The 20,394-nt window shown below is 34.0% G+C and overlaps 1 protein-coding gene across 6 annotated transcripts in view; it reads left to right on the top strand.

Annotated features, from left to right (window-relative positions):
- ATF7IP (activating transcription factor 7 interacting protein) overlaps positions 1-20,394 on the top strand; it is a 126,982-nt gene that overhangs the window by 26,438 nt on the left and 80,150 nt on the right. Inside the window, exon 2 of one of the 6 annotated variants that reach the window (XM_032253703.1) lies at positions 23-2,617. The exons of 4 other annotated variants lie outside the window; for them this stretch is intronic. The gene's annotated coding sequence lies outside the window, so the exon portion shown is untranslated. Of the gene's footprint in view, positions 1-22; positions 2,618-14,370; positions 16,337-20,394 lie in introns of those variants that run through there. One more of the 6 variants, XM_032253704.1, reaches the window with a different exon arrangement.

Consider the following 20,394-nt stretch of genomic DNA (forward strand, 5'->3'; position numbering starts at 1 on the left):
TAGGGTAGAATGGGTATCTAAGAGCTAGATGAGTGCTATTCAATGTGGCCTGTGATCAGTCTGAGAACGATTTGTTTCTGGTCCTCTGTGAGATAAGAACTGAAATTGAGAGTTTATAGAAACTTTTACATCAAGCTTATAATGTAATTTTGTCAGTTGAGTCAAAACTAAGACTCATATTTTGTATGCCTTTCTTTTTAATTTTGTTTTTCAAGTAATTTATTACCATCATTATTTTGTAATAGCATTGATCTATAGTGGGTTGAAAATAAAACACCAGTTTTTACTGCTATTCATTTGAGCAGTGAGCTAGATCAACAGCTGCCATTTTTAGTACTTTTAGTAAGCATGTTGTGGAGATTTTCAGCTTCTTTTGATTAATTCACTGTCAAGTAATTAGCTTATTTGGATTAAAAATATTTACATCCTTGTTATTTACATTATGTTTTATATTGGACTAAATGATTTTAGGTCTTTTGATTTTCAAGTACTTTTATTCATGGTTGGATGCATGATACAAGTAGGAAGAGCAAAATTAAAACTGTAAGGAATATAATACGTGATTTCTGTTTTTACTTTATTATTTTTTAAATTTTATAATTCTTTTAGTTAAACATTGGGCACTCATCTTTTTTTACCTTTTAACTTATAGATTCTGTTCTCAATACTTAGATGATTTCTAACTTTTTTTTCTCATCATATTTTATGATCAGTATTTGGTACTTAGAAAGCTCTTTTGATATAAGACCTTTCCTTGAACCAAGAGTTAATTTATGTGGTGTACACCGCATGAAATTACATCATTGTATTTGTTCATATCACTTTATCTGCTGTTGGTGGGTCATAGATCCTGAGAAGAGAATATAGTTGTTTGAGGAAATTTATCATCGATAACCTAGGTAATATTTTTGATTGTTCACATAAGTCTACCATTTGCTATTGATAAATGATAACTTTATGAGCCCTCTCATTTATAGCCCCATTATCTTTTTTATGTGATAGGGGTAACTGAAGAAGTATGTTTTAAGACAGCTGAAAATAAGATTTAAAAATATGGAAAATATTTTGGGTAATGCCTAGTTAACATTTTAAGTACTTTTCATTTTATTATTTTAGATGTGGGACTAAACTAGTTTCTGGATTGTTATTTGAAAATGAAATTTAATATATCTTTAGCCCTAACGAAAATGGTAGTAGAGTAGAATTATATATTTTAAGGTCATAAATTAACAAAAATAAAAAAATAAATAAGAAAAGGGCCTCATAGATAATGACTCCACTCTTGCCCTGTCAGATCTGGCCAATAAAAACAATACATGAATGATACAGGTTTGAAAAGAATGTGGCACAGACAGAATATGTTCTTGTGAAGACATTTGTAATTTAATATGCCTGAGTTTTGATACTGAGCACATGCTTTGGTGCACATTTAACTAGTGGTAAATGTGTTGAATTATTTAACCCATCATAATAGTGATATCTGAAGGTGCACAATTCTTATTATTTAGTGAAATGTTAAACAGTGCACTTCTAAGAGCAAATCTACTTAATAATGTTTACTATTTAATTGATTAGTTAAAATTTGAAAGATAGTTGTAGAGTAGAATGAGGATAGCTTTTAGGTAATATGAATTATAATTTGTATTTTTAATGATTGTTAAAGAGCAACTATTGAATTTATGTAGTCTGTGCCATAAGTAAGCTAAGGCTTTTGAATATCTCTGGGAGTAAAAAATATTTTTTGTGTGGTGGGGGTGGAATTTCACTTATATAAGAATTATAAATTGGTTTTATTTTATTACCTGGATTTGAATTATATTAGTAAGTAGATAACTAGATATATTCTAGAACCAGTCAGTACATGTTGGGGAACAAATGGGGAGGGTTTACTCAGCAGTACTCTCCTTTAGTTTGGTCATGAAATGAGGACTGCTTTATGTAAATTGTTCTTACTGGCGCCAGCTAGCTGTAACTGCAGTCTGGCTGTGCTAGGGCAGCAAATAAAATGTGTCATGGATTTTCTGTTTGTAATGTATAAGAATTCAGCCTTTTGGACTGAAAGAACAGAGTTTATATATTAGAATAGGAGTAGTGAGACCACAATTGACAGTGAATATGTGAAATAGTGAGAACATAAGCCTTTTAAGCTTTTAGTTCTTTTATAGATTTATGCCTATTGATAGTATTGGGTAATATGTGGGAGGTACTTAACTGCACACAGTTGCTGCAGACCTAATAGTTGGCAGCATAGAAAGCAGTACAAAGAATTCTGATTCTAGGCATTTTCACTTGAAATAGTCATTTTGAAGATGTGCTCTGTGTGTTCTGTGAGCTTCATTGACATTGTCTGACGTTTTTTGGCTTTTGTGGTAAATGGGATGTTTGCTGCACAAACTACACAACAGATGTGAACCACTGTTTGAAAGGAATTTTAATATGTAGCCAACCTACTGTATTCTTTTTTTTTTTTTTTAATGAATATGAACCAAACAAGAAATTTAGACTCAAGAAGGCTGACCTAGAAGTCTGCATTAGCTTTTAATGTTTATACAAATGAACTAAGTAGCAGTGGTTTACAGAAGAGGAAGTCCTTTTCACAGTGTCAAGCTGCCCACAGGTAAGAGATTCAGGTCCTTTTTCTGTGACACCTACCCCCTAGGCTTTATATTTTTCTCTCGCCATTGAGAAGTTTTAAAAATATTTGTTTGTTTTTAGTTCTGATGAAAACAGGATTGATAGATCATTTAATGTTAATATTCAGGAGATTTTGAATGCCATATTTGGATTTGGTATTTTTTTTAATGTAATTTCCATCTTCTCAAAATTCCTTCACATTTGAATTGAAATGAACTAACAGTGGACTTCATATATGACTATTACTCATGCATACAATATGTTCATATTACATAGAAATCAGTTTTAGATCGCTTTTCGTTATAGTCTGTTACTATATTCTCAGTTGTAGTGACACCAACTGGTACATGCAGAGAGATGACATTTTGTAACCTCACTTAAGTATAAAGTTTAGTTTAAATTTACTACCTTGAATTCACCTTTACAAATAGAGTGCTTGTGTTTTCAAATATGGCTTATTGACATACATTAGATGATGTATGTTTATACATATAACTTGGTCTAGTTTTCTACTTCTACCTTTATTCTTTCCATTTCTCCATATTTAAATTTATTACTATTTTAATAAAGTGAATTTTAAAAAGTCTAAAATGAATGTATTAATTAAGAATTCCATCAAATTTAATATTTCTTAACCTGGGTTGAAAGAACATAGTCATTTGTTATTTTTTTTCTTATGCTTGAAATATTATATATAGAAATACAAAATCCCATTGAAATAAAAATAAAGAATATTATTGCCATTGCTATAAAGATATGAAGGTATATGCTTATAAAGAAATGCCAGTATATGTGTTCATTCATATCAGTATGGCCAGAGATATATTACTGATTGTAATAATTTTTGGAGGATGGGTGTGAAGAGTTGAGTAGCAGAGTAAAGTGAAGAGTGGTAGTAAGGTTAGCTTAGAGAAGTGTATCAAAGAAAGGAATTATGTTAGGCAGCTCTCTGCTCTTTGCCTCCCTCTTTAGAAGTCAAGCAGCAGGCTCTTTCTGTAACCATAAAGTGTTACTTTAGGTGGGACTTCCAGTTCTCTAGTTTCTGAAAGTGTGGTCATTTATTGCTACATGGTTGTATACTTTAAAACTGGGGGCCAGCTGTAATAGAAGCCACATTCATGTTTCAGGGGCAGGAATTGTTCATTACCTGTTGCCTTTTGACAGAGTTGTTTGGATTAAAAAAAAATCTTACATATTTTATTAAAGTATAGAAACGTAACATGTTTTTGTGTGTGTTTCATCTTAGTAAACAATTTTACTATAATTGACAGAATGGTGATAGTAGCCAGAAATCAATTTTGATTAATGTGTTTGAGGTTGGGTGGGGAGAAGGTCATGCTTCTCCGTGTGGAAGACATACACATCTGAAACACTAGGAAAAAGTTTTTCAGACTTCTCTTGAGCTGTTGTATTGGTTAGGGGAATGTTGGGCTAGGAAGGTAGTTAAGATGGGCTAGTTTTTACAGACAAAGAGAAAGAATTAATAGACAAAAATAGGAATTTATTGAATGCTGTTAGGGTTGGAGGTCATAGCAAAGAAAGATGAGGGAAAGTAGGACAGAGTTGTATTTTGTATATAGACAAATAACCAAAGAAAGAAGTGTGTAAAACAAAGATAAAAGTCATGAGGATGGCTGGGCGTGGTGGCTCATGCCTGTAATCCCAACACTTTGGGAGGACAAGGCTAGGGGATCACCTGAGGTCAGGAGTTCGAGACTAGCTGGCTAACATGGTAAACCCTGTTTCTACTAAAAATACAAAAAATTAGTCAGATGTGGTGGTGCACGCCTGTAATCCCAGCTACTGGGAAGACTGAGGCAGGAGAATCTCTTGAACCTGGGAAGTGGAAGTTGCAGTGAGCTGAGATCATGCCATTGTACTACAGCTTGGGCAACAAGAGTGAAACTCCATCTCAAAAACAAACAAACAAACAAAAAAACCAAAAAGTCATGAGGATAAAGGTATACAGTTTTTGAGACTATTGAAGTTGAGTGTGAATGATCAAATATTTGAAGTATAAAAATTTAGTTCCTAAGTGTTTGTATTCCTCTTAAGAAACAAAATGTATTTAGCAAGCAATGTAGAATCTCAAAATTTTCAAAATGAAATGAACCTAAGTGGTCAGGTAGTTTCTAATATTGTACTTTGCACAGGAACCTACCGTTTGATATTTCTGACAGGTAATTATCTAGTTTATGCTTCAACATTTTTAATGACAGAAGGGAGAGTCTCTGATTTCATAAGGCAGTTCCTTCTTTTGTTGGGCATCCAAACAAGTTAATATTTGTTGATTTTGAGATGAAGTTGTTTTTCATTATTTTTATTTTTAAAATAAATAAAGACCGCACTTTGTGTCTGTCGGTAGCTCTCTTTCTCTTGTATCTCTTTTACATGACGAATGTGTACTATTTAAAGAAAGCTCATTAAAATTTTCTTATGTTTTCTAGGCTAAATAATCCTCCATGTTCCCCCCAAAATTTCCTCATACAACATACCGTTCCAGAGCATTCTTTAGCGTGGTCATCCTGTTGTTTGTCTCACAGTTGTTAAAAGTCCCTCTTTATCTGTGATGCTCAGAACCAAACATAATACTCTAAAAATTTTTCCCTTCTCCTTGGCTATTTGTTCTGTAGTTTAACTTTGCATTAGCATTTTTGGCAGCTACCTTGAGCTGTTGGATTTTTTGAGTTTGTGTTAAAATACCTCAGTCTTAGGCCGGGCGCGGTGGCTCACGCCTGTAATCCCAGCACTTTGGGAGGCCGAGGTGGGTGGATCACGAGGTCAAGAGATCGAGACCATCCTGGTCAACACGGTGAAACCCCGTCTCTACTAAAACTACAAAAAATTAGCTGGGCATGGTGGCACGTGCCTGTAATCCCAGCTACTCAGGAGGCTGAGGCAGGAGAATTGCCTGAACCCAGGAGGCGGAGGTTGCGGTGAGCCGAGATCGTGCCATTGCACTCCAGCCTGGGTAACAAGAGCGAAACTCCGTCTCAAAAAAAAAAAAAAAAAAATACCTCAGTCTTTCCTCAATACCTATATTCATTGATAACCTTTAATATATTTTAATATTGGAAACAATTATATTACCTTATATTTATGTTTCCTTAATAATTTCTTATATGGTTCTTTATGTTTATTATGCTTTGTCTCTGTCTTCTTCCAAGGTTTTCCATCTTAATAGTCTTTTGAAAGAACTGGCTTTTGATTCATTGATTGCTTGCTCTTTTGTTTTCTCTGATAATTTTCTCCTTTTATTGTAATTCATGCTTTGCAATTATACCTTTTTGCCTTTATTAATGTTTTTGAGTTTGTGTTTTTTTGTTAATATATGCATTTAATGCTCACATTTAATTTGAGTATCATTTTAGCTGATTTCCCTAGGTTGTTAGTGTGTTCCCTATTCTGTTAGTATTTTGTTGTTGTTATTTTATCACTGATTTCCTCCTAAAAGTTTTTTTTTAAATTTATAAGAAAATAATTTTTTTATCTTGTTGGTATATTTGTTACATTATGACTAGAGACTATAGCTTTGTGTGATTTTTTTTTTTTGTCTCTGAATTTGTTAGGATTTTCTTGTCACCATATACATGGACAGTATTAATATACGTTGTATTTGTGAAAAATTTATATTTTGGGTTTATTTGGTATAAAGTTCTACTTAATTTTCTATTTTTCTGGCATGTTAATGGGATGTTCATTCCTTATTACTTTTGTTTTCATAGATTTAGCTCTGATTGTGAATTTGTTAGTTTCTTCCTGATAAAAACCTGTTTTGTCAATAGAACATATTTTTTTTGTTCTGTTATTTGACTTTCAAATTGAATTTTTTTTTTTAATATGTCATATGTAGGTTTTATATGTATGCCTAACCTTTTTTTTAGTTGGGTATACTATTTGCCTAGCGTATCATTTTCTATCCTTCAATTTCAACCTTTCTATGCTGTTATTCTAAGGTGTGTCTCTTGTTTATAGTGCATATCTAATTATATTTTTGTTGTTTTACATAGCTTGAAACCCACCAGGCTTTTCCCTGATTGATAATTTTCTTTTTTTTTGCCCCATATTCTGCAATCTATTAATTTGTTAACTTATGTATTGCAGTTGTCTCGGATAAACAACGTTATTTATTTTAAAGATGGTTGACCCTCACTTATTTCAGCCTGCTCATGAGTTTTACTTGTTTTTTGGAGCTTTGCTAATTTCCTTATCTGAATTCCTTCATAGGGTCTTCTGCTGCCTTGTCTTATATTTATATATAATCATTTTTGCAAGGTTCTGCTTTCTGTCTTTTCTCAGAAGTAATATGTTTATTTCCTCTCTCTTGCTGATTACTAGCTTAGCTGGCTATAGAATTTCATGGTGAAAATAACTTTTCCCATGAATTTTGAGGGTATTTTTTTTTTTTTTTAGCTTTCAGTATTGCTGATGACAAGTCTGATGCCAGTTTAATTCTTTCTCTTCTGTAGTTAAATGATACTCTAAGTTATTAGTATTTCCCCATAATGATTTTCTGAAATCTTACTGCAGTATGACTAGGTGTCAAAAGCTTTATTTTGCTTGTTTTAATTTACTCTGTTTTGGGATTCAGTAGGCCTTTATTATTGGAAAACTTGTATATTTTTTCAGCTTTGCTGATTTAAAAAAAACCAAAAATTTATTTTTCTCCTTTTTTTCTTGTTTCTTTTTTTAGAAACAAGTGAAAGTTCTTGCTTCTGGGTATATTTCTTATGTGTTTGTTGTTCTTGTGGGTGGAATAGCATCTCATACACTTAGGTGATTTTTAATATACTATTTTTAAATGTCTTCTGTTTATTCTCCTACTAATTATTAGATAGTGTTTTTTGTGGGGTTTGGCACCTGACCTTTTTTTTAATTCTCAAATGTATTCTTTTCTGTATTTGGGATTTCCTGTTTTACTTTGGCTGGATGCTGATGGTTCAAGTGATTGTGAGTGGTGGGGAAGCGGTACTTGCTGCACATGGGATATGATGGTAATTTGTCTTTTGGATGGTGGCCTCCCTGTCTCTCCTGGGGCAGTGTCTGTATAAGTTACTACTCTTACTCTAGCTGCATTCACAAATGTCACTGCTGTCCTGACTTAGCACTAGCATGGAAGAGAGAATATCTGAGGAACTGAACTGTTCAAATACCAATTACATGAATGTATTTTCATGTAATGATTCATACTGGCATATCAGGTCTAAATTGAAAGCCTGTATTTGTATCTCCTTATCTCTGTGATAAAATGAGATACTTTAGTTTGACATTTATTCTTCTTTAAAATATCATTTGCATGCCTGTATACATGTTTAGATTTGTGTGTGTGTTTAAAAATATGACGGCATGAAAACGGGAAACATTTATTGACTGCTTACAGTATCTAAGTACTTTCTATTTATTATGTTATTTAACTCCCGTAACATTTCTATGAAGACAGACATTTCAGTTTCATAGATGAGGATACTGAGGCATGGAGGAGATATATATTTTCCATAGATAACTTAACCGGGAAATAATAGGATTAATATTTTAAAAGGTATGTTTGATGCTAGTATTTGCACTATTGATTACTAAGAGTTCTGCAACTGTTTTTTTGGTATGCTTGATAATATTTCTCAGATATATTTTTTTAATACCTGGGATATTAAGGGTTTTATTTTTGTATTTGCTATGATAGTGTAGCAGCAGGCATCCTGATATATTCATTCCTTTGTAAAACATGCTGGTACATTGTTATATTGATACCTTAAAGGGCCTTTGGTGTGTTAAAATGATGAACAGTTCCTGCTTATTTGTCCTTAAAAATGAATGTGACAGTTAACTCTTCTAGTTGTGATACATAAGAACACTTCTGTATATTAATGCTGAGCACAAATAGTTGCCAATTTGATGTTTAAAAATGTATTTTCTCTTTTTGTTTTGTCTTTCCTTGATTATTAGTGAGGTTGAATGTCTTTTCTTGTATACGTTGTTTTATGAATTGCCTGTTCATGTTTCTTTATTTTTTATCTCAACTGTTTGTGTTTTTTATTCACTAAGAGGCTTTCTTTTTTATTCTGGATACAGATATCACAATGACATTTTTTCAAGTATCTCTCATGACTTGTGGTTACTTGTAGTACCTTCTGTGCTTTTGAATATTTCTATTATTTTTTTATCTAGTCTCTTTGCTGTTGTGCTTAACTGCTATTTTGATCCATTTTCAACCATTTATTTCAAAATCTATGTCTTCCTTATTTGTTTCATTTTGTTTTTGTTTGAGACAGAGTCTTTCTCTGTTGCCCAAGCTGGAGTACAGTCGCGTGATCTCAGCTAACTGCAGCATCCACTTCCTGGGTTCAAGAGATTCTCCTGCCTCAGATTCCTGAGTAGCTGGGATTACAGGTCTCCACCACCATGCCCGGCTAATTTTTGTATTTTTAGTAGAGATGGGTTTTCGCCATGTTGGCCAGCCTGGTCTCAAACTCCTGACCTCAGGTGATCTGCCTGTCTCAGTCTCCCAAATTGCTGAGATTACAGTTATGAGCCACCACTCCTGGCCCGTCTTCCTTATTTGTGATGCTTCTCTATCATAGTTACATTTTTTATTGTTTGTGTCTGTCTTTTGGATAATTATTCTGTTGTACTCATATTTTGATACTTAAGATAATGTTTTATTATATGCTGTCACATCTGAGAGGGCAAACATTCTTCATTACTTTTTATTTTCAATTTTTTTTCCTGTTTTTAGCATTTTTTCACATACAGTTTTTTTTTTTTTTTTTTTTTTGGATATAGAGTCTCGCTCTGTCACCCAGGCTGGAGTGCCATGATGCGGTCTTGGCTCATTGCAACCTCCACCTCCAGGATTCAAGCGATTCTCCTGTCTAAATCCGAGTAGGTGGAATTACAGGCACCCGCCACCACAGCCAGCTAATTTTTGTATTTTTAGTAGAGACTGGGTTTCACCATGTTGGCCAGCCTGGTCTTGAACTCCTAACCTCATGATCCGCCCACCTTGGCCTCCCACAGTGCTGGTTTTACCTTCACTGCAGCCTCGACTTCCTGGGCTCAAGTAATTCACCACAGCCTACCAGGTAGCTGGGACCACAGCCAAGTGTCATTACACCTGTCTAATTTTTAAATTTTTTCTTGAGATGGGGTCTTGCTATGTTGCCCCAGGCTGGTCTTGAATTCCTGGGCTCAAGCATTCCTCTTGTTCCAGCTTTCCAAAGTGTTAGGATTACAGGCGTGAGCCACCATGCCGGATATAGTTACTTTTTAAAATTCTCCTTTTTTTGGGTGGGGCGCTGTGGCTTACACCTGTAATCCCAGCACTTTGGGAGGCTGAGGCAGTTGGATCACAAGGACGGGAGTTGGAGACCAGTCTGGCCAATATGGTAAAACCCTGACTCTACTAAAAGTACAAAAATTAACTGGGTGTGGTGGCAGGCGCCTGTAGTCCCAGCTACTCAGGCGGCTGAGGCAGGAGAATTGCTTGAACCCAGGAGATGGAGGTTGCAGTGAGCCAACATCACAAAACTGCACTCCAGCCTGGGCGACAAAAGAAAAAAAAGAATCTCCTTTTCTTTCTGTAGTCACATCTCTGACAATACTTGTAATTAATTTTATCCAGGAAGAACTGATTTTTTTTTTCACATTGAGTCTTAGCTCTAAATATCTAATATTTCATACATAAGATAGCGCTAATATTTCACAATTTCTCCTAAGTGTTTCTAGATACATTTTTCTTGCCATTCTGATTTTTTTTTTTTTTTTTTGAGACGGAGTCTTAACCTGTTACCCGGCTGGAGTGCGGTGGTGTAATCTTGGCTCACTGCAACCTCCGCCTTCTGGATTCAAGCGTTTCTTCCACCTCAGCCTCCCGAGCAGCTGGGACCACAGGCGCATGCCACCACGCCTGGCTAATTTTTTTGTATTTTTAGTAGAGACTGAGTTTCACCGTGTTGGCCAGGATGGTTTCGATCTCTTGACCTCGTGATCCACCCTCCTTGGCCTCCCAAAGTGCTGGGATTACAGGCGTGAGCCACCAAGCCCAGCTTTTTTTTTTTTGAGACAGAGTCTCCCTCTGTCAGGATGTTGGCTTACTGCAATATCCTAATCCAGGGTTCAAGGGATTCTCCTGCCTTGGCTTCCTGAGTAGCTAGGATTCTATCACACCTGGCTGTTTTGTATTTTTAGTAGAGACGGGGTTTTGCCACGTTGCCCAGGCTGGTCTTGAACTTCTGAGCTTAGGTGATCCACCCACCTCTGCCTTCCAAAGTGCTAGGATTACAGTCATGAGCCACTGCAACTGACCTGAATGTTTTCTTCATTGTATCTTCTGACTTCTGTTTGAGCTTTTACTGCCTTGCTCAAGATTTTCACAACGTATTGAATATAGTATCATACCCTTTGTTTTTGTGTGTAAGAGAAATGTCTGTGGTATTTTATTACTGTGGTGTTTTCTTGTGTTTAAGAGAAATGTCTGTGGTGTTTTACAGAATTTCTTGTTAGCTTGAAGTGATCTATATGAGCTTAAGGAATGGTTTTTATGTTCTTAATTTTTATTTATATCAGTACTTAATTTTTATCAGTGAATGAATGTTGAAACATTTAGTGTCTTTTCAATTCCTGTTGAGAAATGAGTTAATTTAATTTTTGCCCATTTTAGGTTGTCAATGAATTTCCTAATATGCTTTAAAAATTTTATTAGAGGTGTTTAAAATGGAAAAGCAGTGAAGTTTGGGGTAGAAATGTTGATTTTTGTCTCCTAGAAGTTAACCAGGAATATGGGGATAAATGAATTTGAAGAAAATATATAGTTCTTGTTTCCTGGCCTTAATGATCTAACATAGTCACAATCAGGCCCCACAAACTGCTCTTCTGGTCTGTTTAAGCACTGTTCTTTGCACAGTATACTTATTGATTTGATTGTTAAGCTGTTAACAGTGAGGTGGCTGATCGAATTTTTTTCTGTTTACCAGTCAAATGGCTTCAGACTCTTTATGTCAACATTAGAAAAGATGATTAAAAATTTAGAAGAGAAATATGGTATTTGGAAATGCCAAAATAAGGTCCTTGATTTGAATTTGTGAACCCTCAAAAAGAGCTTAGTTATATGTACTTGGCTTACTGCATTTATCACTGAATTTTCTTGGACTTTTTCTCTCCCCTTCTCTCTCTCCTCCTCCTCCTTTTTATTTTTTTAAATTCTGGAGGCTCTAGGCTCAGTTAAATATTTTCATGTGGCAGAGAGCCAGATTTCCAATAGCCCTGAACTCAGCATGCTGCTGTTGCTTAGCAACTACTTGTGAAGTCTTGTGGCTATAACTGAATTATAAATAGGGTTATGAGCAGAAGTGCAATTGAAATTGAGATAGGAAAGAAAGGCATATTCTATTTTTCCCATCCCACTTGGATTTGAGTGATTTTTTTTTTTTTAAATGCAGAGTCAGTTTTCAGAAATCTGGCTCATAAACATTGGTAATACTAACCCTATCAGGAAGACAATATGGGCAACTTCTTTGTAATTACACATTTGGAAGCTTTTTTTTTTTTTTTTTAAGGACTAAACAGTCTGTAATGAAGACATGGCAGTTCATGAAAACAAGAGAACTTCTCCTAATTTTCATGGTGATACGTGTAGAAAAATATCCATACATTGTACTACTGCTGTATTTCTCTTCCACATTTACATTAAAATGTACACTCAGGGACACTTTATTAGATTATTTTCTTGTACATTTAATCACATCATTTTTTTAGAGTGGCTTAAAAACTGTCCTGTAATCATGACCATGTAGGCATTTGATGAATATTGAACACATGAGTAAATCAACCTATCTTTATTATTGCAACAGTACATTTTAAAGTACAATTTATTAAAATGTTATTGGCAAAAAAACCTGAAAGGTCATTTAAGGTCTTCTGATTTAATTTCCTTATATTTCAGATGGAAAGTTTTAGACCTAAAGGACATTAAATGATTTGCCTAAGGTCTGTCATACCCTGATTGTGTGTGTGTGTGTATATGTGTGTGTGTGTATGCACACATTGGTCTCTCTTACATATTTCACAACTTTCTTTTTTTGCACTCATATTTCATCAGTTTACACAAAATTTAATTTTATTCTGTAATTTATTTAAAAAATGTACAACTAAGTTTAGTAACAAGCACAACTTGTATGAACAGGTTTAGCTGAGAGCAGAAGATCGTGGGGATCAGTCAGTATATTTGTAGACAGGATGGAGAACATTGGCTTATTTGATATGATGATTAGAAGGTCAAGAGAGTTTCCAAAGTATAATATTTTTGGTCAGAACTCTACAGATTTTTTCAAGTTCTAAAAGACGAAACTAAATGGTAATTCTTGGTTTCAGATGAAGAACTCTGTGCTTTCTTAAAATATGTTAAACTTTTGTTAATAGCTTTTAACAGCCCAGCCTATGAAACTTAAGTTTTGCCAACATTTGCCAGAAACAAGTAGATTGTATTCTTAGGCATTGTTGCTAGGAAAAATTTAGAGTGGAAATGTTATTTTCTCTTTTGCTGCAGAGGATGTGCTGGTTCATTCTTTGTTGTTGGCCCAGTAGTACAGATCTTGCTATCAAAAGTGTAAGTTTCTTTGAAAGGTTTAACTGAAGGAAGATGTAGATTTATAAATAGAATTGGCTGGAAAAGTTGTGATAAAAATAATTTTAATTAGATCTACAAGGAGGGATAACCAGCAATCTTGCTCTGCTATAGAAGGGTAAATATTTGGTACAAAGAGGAATTTGAATTTTCTCCATAATATGGAAGAGGATTAAAGGTCTTTTTTCTTTCATCATTATCTTTTTTTTTTTTTTTTTTTTTTTTTATGATAGCATCTCTTACTCTGTGGCCCAGGCTGAAGTGCAGTGGCACAATCACAGCTCACCATGACTTTGACCTCCCAGGCTCAAGAGATTCTCCCATCTCAGCCTCCTGAGTAGCTGGGACCACAGGTGTGCACCACCACGCTCTGCTAAGGTTTTTAATTTTTTTGTAGATGCAGGGTCTCACTGTGTTTTCCAGGCTCATCTTGAACTCCTGGCCTCAAGCAGTTTTCCCACCTCAGCCTCCCAAAGTGTTGGGATTACAGGCGTGAGCCACTGCACCGAGACATCTCAGCTGCCACTTTAAACTCCTGTGGATTTTTAGTAGGGTAGGGATAAGAGAAGGGAAAAAAGATAGAGATTCAGGGTGAAGTTCCTGGAACTCTCTAAATTATTGTAAGGCATTTTGGTTGCTGTACTAATTGTTCTAAGGTGCCTTGATTATTCAGTTTCCCCCAAATTCGTATTGGTATGTGATGTGTAACTGCTTTGAATAATGTTTTGCAGGCATCATGCTTTCCTGCTTTTCTTGAAACAAAACTGGCCAGCGTAAGCAAAAATTGTTTTTAAAACATTAAAACTAATTTAATAAAGAAAATATGAAATACCAAGACTTATATTTAAAGTAATGTTTGATATCTGGGATTATTAAATTTTCTCACTTGTAATGCGTTATTTTTTAATTTTTTGAGACAGAGTCTCGGTCTTTTGCCCAGGCAGAGTGCAGTGGCAGGATCTCAGGTCACTGCAACCTCAGCCTCCTGGGTTCAAGCGATTCTCCTGCCTCAGCCTCCTGAGTAGCTGGGACTGCAGGGGTCTGCCACCAAGCCTGGCTAATTGTTGTATTTTTAGTAGAGTAGGGGTTTTGCCATGTTGGCCAGGCTGGTCTCAAAGTTCTGACCTCAAGTGATCTGCCTGCCTCATCCTCCCAAAGTGCTGGGGTTACAGGTGAGAGCCACCGCACCTGGCCTGTAGTGCTTCATTAATAAAATTGGATAATTTGTGACACTCTCTTCCACTAATTGTGACTCAGATTTGTTAATAATGCTTTCCATTGCAATGAGGATAATAGTATAAGTAAACAGAATTTATTTTAAGATATTTTAGATATTATTGTGGCCAAATTTTGGATATCTGTTGCATGTGAATGTAACATTAAAAAGAATAAGTAAAATAAGCTAAGCTACTTTTCATGTAGACCAATGTTTAAAATAACAGTATTTATGTTTTCAAAAGCTTGGTTAAACTTAATTTTAAAATCTAACCACTGTTAAATATTTGGTTAAAAAGAGTATCAGTCATCAATGGATTGCTCATTTAATTTTTACCCTTCCTTCAATGGAGCTTTTGTTATTTAAAATGGTTCTGTGATCCTATATGTTTTAAAGGGATTGTTTCTAATTGTTATTTCATGATTAAAATAAGTCCCTTACATATAATTTTTATAGTAAGTGTTTAGGCTTTCATAGTGTCAAATATATGAATTCATTTTACATTTTAGATAACAAGTAGTGACCAAAGAAAACATTTTAAAATTAACTTTTCATTTCATCAAAACACAGTACTAGAGGGTTTGATATAAGAAATGCATAGAACATGTACTTTAATAAATAATATTGGTTTTAACATGACTTGGCTGTCAAACCAGCCATTCATTTCAGCAGCTATAATTTAATTCTTGAAATTAAAAGGTGTTTTTTTCTTTTTGTTTTCTCTTATTTATTTATTTTTTGGATTGGTTTGGTTTGGTGATTTCCTACTGACCTGCAATCCTCTTCATGTTGTTATGTTAGACTATACATTGTTTGCCATCTTTAGGAATTAAAATCCACTCCAAAGTAAATTTGTATTGTACAGAGAGACATGCCTATTAAGCATTATTAGGTTGGAAAGGTAGAATTATGAAATGCATTCTGTTATCTGGGTAAAAGAAATTTCAAGCATTGTCAACTTTAACATTGCTCCACTTTAGGCAAAATTGAAAAATCAAAAATAGCAGTGTTGTACAGATTATTTACGTGCATGTTTAACTTTTACTTGACATGATCATAAGATAATTTGTTTTTCTAACTGATAGAAATTATTTTAACTTAATTGAGAAAATAATTATTGAATGCCTACTGTGTATAAGATATTACCATTGTGGAAAGAAGTTTGTGTTAAAAATAATTAAGGAATACTTCCTACTTTATTTTGAAGTCTGCTTTGGTAATTTATTTAAGCTTTGTATTTTTAGTACATATTAAACAGTTTTTTTTTTTTTTAAATCAACAAATCTGATTGAGTCATAAAATTGCAGAAAAAAGTGCTAGGAAAAATACAGTGCTCTTTAGAATTTGAGATTTTAGAGAGTCTTGAATGTGTTAGTACTATGGTTTAAATGTTTTATGATTCTCCCGAAAATAGGAAAACACTTAAATATATAGGTATGGATGTATACATGCCCCCGCCCTCAACACACACACACTATGCACAATGGCATGTTTCTTGAAAGTGGCCCGTTTGTTTAGCTTAACATTCATTTCTTTAATTGACACCTAATAAGTAAAGGTGTCAAGTTAATATTTTAGGCGATGAAATGCAAGGTACATATTTTTTCCAAGAAAATAGTGTTTTTGCTGGTAGTTTTGCTTTTATATTCGCATCTATTCCAAGGTTCCTGCTAGCATATTGTTTCTATTTTTAGACTGTTGCCAGGCAGATTTAAAATTTCTTCTCTTATGGCTGCCTAATTTCTGTCTTCCTGATTGGTTACATGATACTGCTTTTATTAGCCAACCACAGTGACTATGCAAATTGTATTTCAGTTTCTGTTGCTGTGAAAGAACTGATAAGATGGCTGAAGGGGGCTCCCTTTGGGGTATGTTTTTTATTTTAAAGAGGGTTTTCATCAATATGTAGTAAGAAGCAAAGGTAGATTTCTTTTAAAAGGGCATTTTATTTTTGAAATGAGAAATCAAACTAAGCAAGCTTTATAAAAGGCTGAAAAATGCCTCTCTTGTGTATTTGATTAATTTAATGGTGTTATGTTTTGCCTCTGTTAGGCAACTTATAAGTGGGTATATTTTATTACTTTTTGTTATGTAAACATGCCAGCATGCTAGTTTACAAGTCTGTTAAAATGTTCTAGATTATTATCTTTGCTTTCTAAAAGAATAGTTTTTTCATGTAAGAATTATTTTAGATGTCAGTTATGTGTATATAGCGCATCATTCTTCTAGCCAATACTTAATTGTATTCTGTGTGCCCAACACTACGTAGTTCACTAATATTGTACTAGAATACTTCATTTTTTTGTTCTTTTGTGAAATGACCTCAGAAGCACATCATCATCATCTCAGCATATTTTAGATGTTTTCTAATATCAAAGCTTTGGACACTTAAAATGTCTTAATTTTTCCTGAGATTTGACAGAGATTAAAATGTGAAAGAGTAATAATTTGTACTGGATACTTAATAAAAAATGTCAAAGTGTTCCATTAAATAATACATAAATGTAGTATTAGAGTCCATTTATAATAAAAAATTTCTAAAAGGATACCTTTAGAGCATTGGCAAATATGGAGAATGGTAGCAAAACATGACATATGAATAAAAACAATATTGATAAAGTGTGACAAAGCCATATATAACTTCAGAAAGTTCAAGAAGTATACCTCATTTAAAAACATTTATCATCATTAATTACATATAAGGCCTTCTGGTTATAGTACCATTTTATAATAAAAGAGAAGGTTTCTGTTTCACTTAAGACTTTCTAGCCTTTCTGATAAAAGATAGTTAATTGCATTTTCTATGTGTAGAAGACTTTGTTATTATTTGCTCCTGGAGAATTCACCTGTATCATGCTTAGTACTGTTTTTTGTTTTCAAATATCTTACGTGAGTATGTTATGCTCATTACTGCAATCCTGCAAGATGAGCATACTGTAGAATTATGTACCATTTAGGACAGGGAAAAAGAGTAATGAGCTCATCCAAGATGAGGACATAAGAGAACAAGGCTGGTGCCATTTTACACATACTTTACACTTTTACCACCAGTTTAATTACTGATACGCTTGTTGGCTTAAAAATGTGAACCCTGTAAAGTATAAACCGACACTCAGTTATCTTGGTATAGCTGTTTTGTCTTTGTTGGAAGTGTGACCCAGTAAAGGGGTTTAGGTTAAAAATAAATGAAAAATACTCAACTGAAGTTCTGCTATTCTTTTTTTTTTATATCAAGTTTATTGAAATACAATTCACATGTCATACAGTTCACCTGTTTAAGTGTATAATTCAGTGGTTTTCATCATATTCACAGAGCTGTGTAAGCACCCCAATCAATGTTTGAACGTTTTTATTACCCTATAAGGAAATCCTGTACAACCTTTAGTAGCCAACCGTCATTTTCTCCTAAGCCCTCCAACCCTAGACAATTGTTGGTAAGCTACTTTCTGTCTGTATAGATTTGCCTATTCTGGACATTTCATATACAGTAGTCCCCCTCTCCACAGTTTCATTTTCTGTGGTTTAGCTCTCTGTAGTCACCTGTGGGATAATAGTAAGGGGAAAATTTCAGAAATAAATAATTCATAAGTTTTAAATTTGGCACTGTTCTAAGTAGTGTGATGAAATCTCATGCCAACCTCCTCTGTCCTACCAGGGACATGAACCATCCCTTTGTCCAGTATGTCCAGCGTATCCACACTGTAAATGCTACCTACCCATTAGTCACTTAGGACATGTCTGGGTTATCAGATCTGTGCTGGTATTGCAGTGTTTGTTATAAAGTCACCCTTACTTTACTTAATAAAGTCCTCGATGTGAAAGAGTAGTGATGCTGGCAATTTGGATATGCCAAAGAGAAGCTGTAAAGTGCTTCCTTTAAGTGAAAAGATTACAGTTTTTGGCATAATAAAGGAAAGACAAAAAAAAATCATATGCTGAGGTTGCTATAGTAAGAACTATCTTATACTTCTGTGACACAATGAACAGTGTATTGTTACAATTGTTCTATTTTATTATTAGTTATTGCTAATCTCTTACTGTGCCTAACTTATAAGTTAAATGTATGTATGTATAGGAAAAAACGTAGTGTATATAAGGTTGAGTACTATCCAGTTTCAGGCATTCACTGTGTTGTGAGAATGTATCTTCTTTGGATAAGGGGAGGAATACTGTAAATGGAATTATTCAGTATGTGACCTTTCATGACTGGCTGCTATCACTCAGCGTGTTTTCAAAGTTTATGCATGTAGTAGCATATTCAGTACTTAATTCGCTTTACGGCTGACTGATATTCCACTGTATGGATATACCACATTTTATTTGTTCATTAGTCACAGGGCAATTAGGTTGATTCCAGTTTTGGGCCATTATGAATAGTGCTTTTATAAAGCATTTGTGTACAAGTTTTTGTGTGGACATATGTTTTCATTTCTCTTGGGTATATATCTAGGAATGGAATTTCTGTGTTGTATGATGTCATATGATGTATGATAACACTGTGTTTCACATATTGTGGAACTGCCTATTTTACAAACAGCTGCACCTTTTCGTAATCCCACTAGCATTGTATGAAAGTTCCAGTTTTTTCACATCCTTGGCAACACTCATTAGTCTCATTGATTATAGCTGTCCTGGTGTGTGTGAAGTGTTATCTCATTGTGGTTTTTACTTGCATTTTGCTGATGACTAATGATGTTTACCGCCTATGAGCTATTGGCTTATAAAGGCCCTTTTGTGGAAATGCCTGTTTGAGTCCCTTGTTCATTTTAAAACGAGGTTATTTGGTGTTTTATTATTGAATTGTAACAGTTTTTACATATTTGAGATCAAAGTCTCGTATTGGGTATATGGTTTGCAAATATTTTTGTCCATTGTGTAAATTGTCTTTTTACTTTCTTAGTGGTTTCCTTTGCAGCACAGAAAGTTTTAACTTTGATGAAATTCAGTTAAACTTTTTTTCCTTCTTTTGTTGCTTCTTCTCTTTGGGTCATATCTAAGAAACCATTGCCTGTTCCAAATTTATGAAGATTTATGTCTCTGTTTTCTTCTAACATTTTAGTTTTAGCTCTTAAATTTAGGTCTTTGATTCATAGGAGTTAATTTTTGTATATGGCAAGAAATAGAAGTCCAACTTCATTCTTTTGCATGTGGCCATCCAGTTTTCCCAACACTGTTTGTTTAAAATACTATTCTTTCCCCATTGAATGTTCCTGTAACCCTCATCTAAGATAATTTACTGTAAAAGTGAGGGTTTATTTCTGTTCCAAGATACATCCTGGGATATGTCTGTCATTTTGCTAGTTGTGCCATATTCTCTGGGTTACTGTAGCTTCGTAATAACTTTTAAAAATATAAAGTATGAGTTCTCCAAGTTTATTTTTCTTCTTGAAGATTGTTTTGGTTGTTCTAGGACCCTTGCATTTTCATATTTTTAGGATCAGTTTATCAGTGTCTGCAAAGAAAATAGCTAGGATTTTGATAGAGATTGTTTTGAATCTGAAGCTGAATTTGAAGAATGTTGACATCTTAGGGATGTGAGTCTTTTGATTCATGAGTATGCAGTGTCATTTATTTATGTCTTTAGTTTCTTCATCAATATTTTATAGTTTTCAGAATATTGTTTTATACTTCTTGGCCAAATTTATTATCTTTGATATTACTGTAAATGGAATTGTTTTATTTTTGGATCATTTGTTTTAAGGGTATAGAAACACAATAGATTTTTATGTATTAATCTTATAGTCAACCTTGTTAAACTCTTATTAGTTCTAATAAATTTTTAGTTGATTTCATGCTATTTTCTATACATGAGATTTTTTCATCTGTAAATAAAAATTGTTCTTTTTTTTAAAAGATGTATGACTTTTGGCTGTGTGTGGTGGCTTCTGCCTGTAATCCCAGCATTTTGGGTGGCTGAGGCAGGTAG

This window comes from Sapajus apella, unplaced genomic scaffold, assembly GCF_009761245.1.
Source record: "Sapajus apella isolate SASKATOON/1434 unplaced genomic scaffold, GSC_monkey_1.0 scaffold84, whole genome shotgun sequence".
Classification (NCBI taxonomy): Eukaryota; Metazoa; Chordata; class Mammalia; order Primates; family Cebidae; genus Sapajus; species Sapajus apella.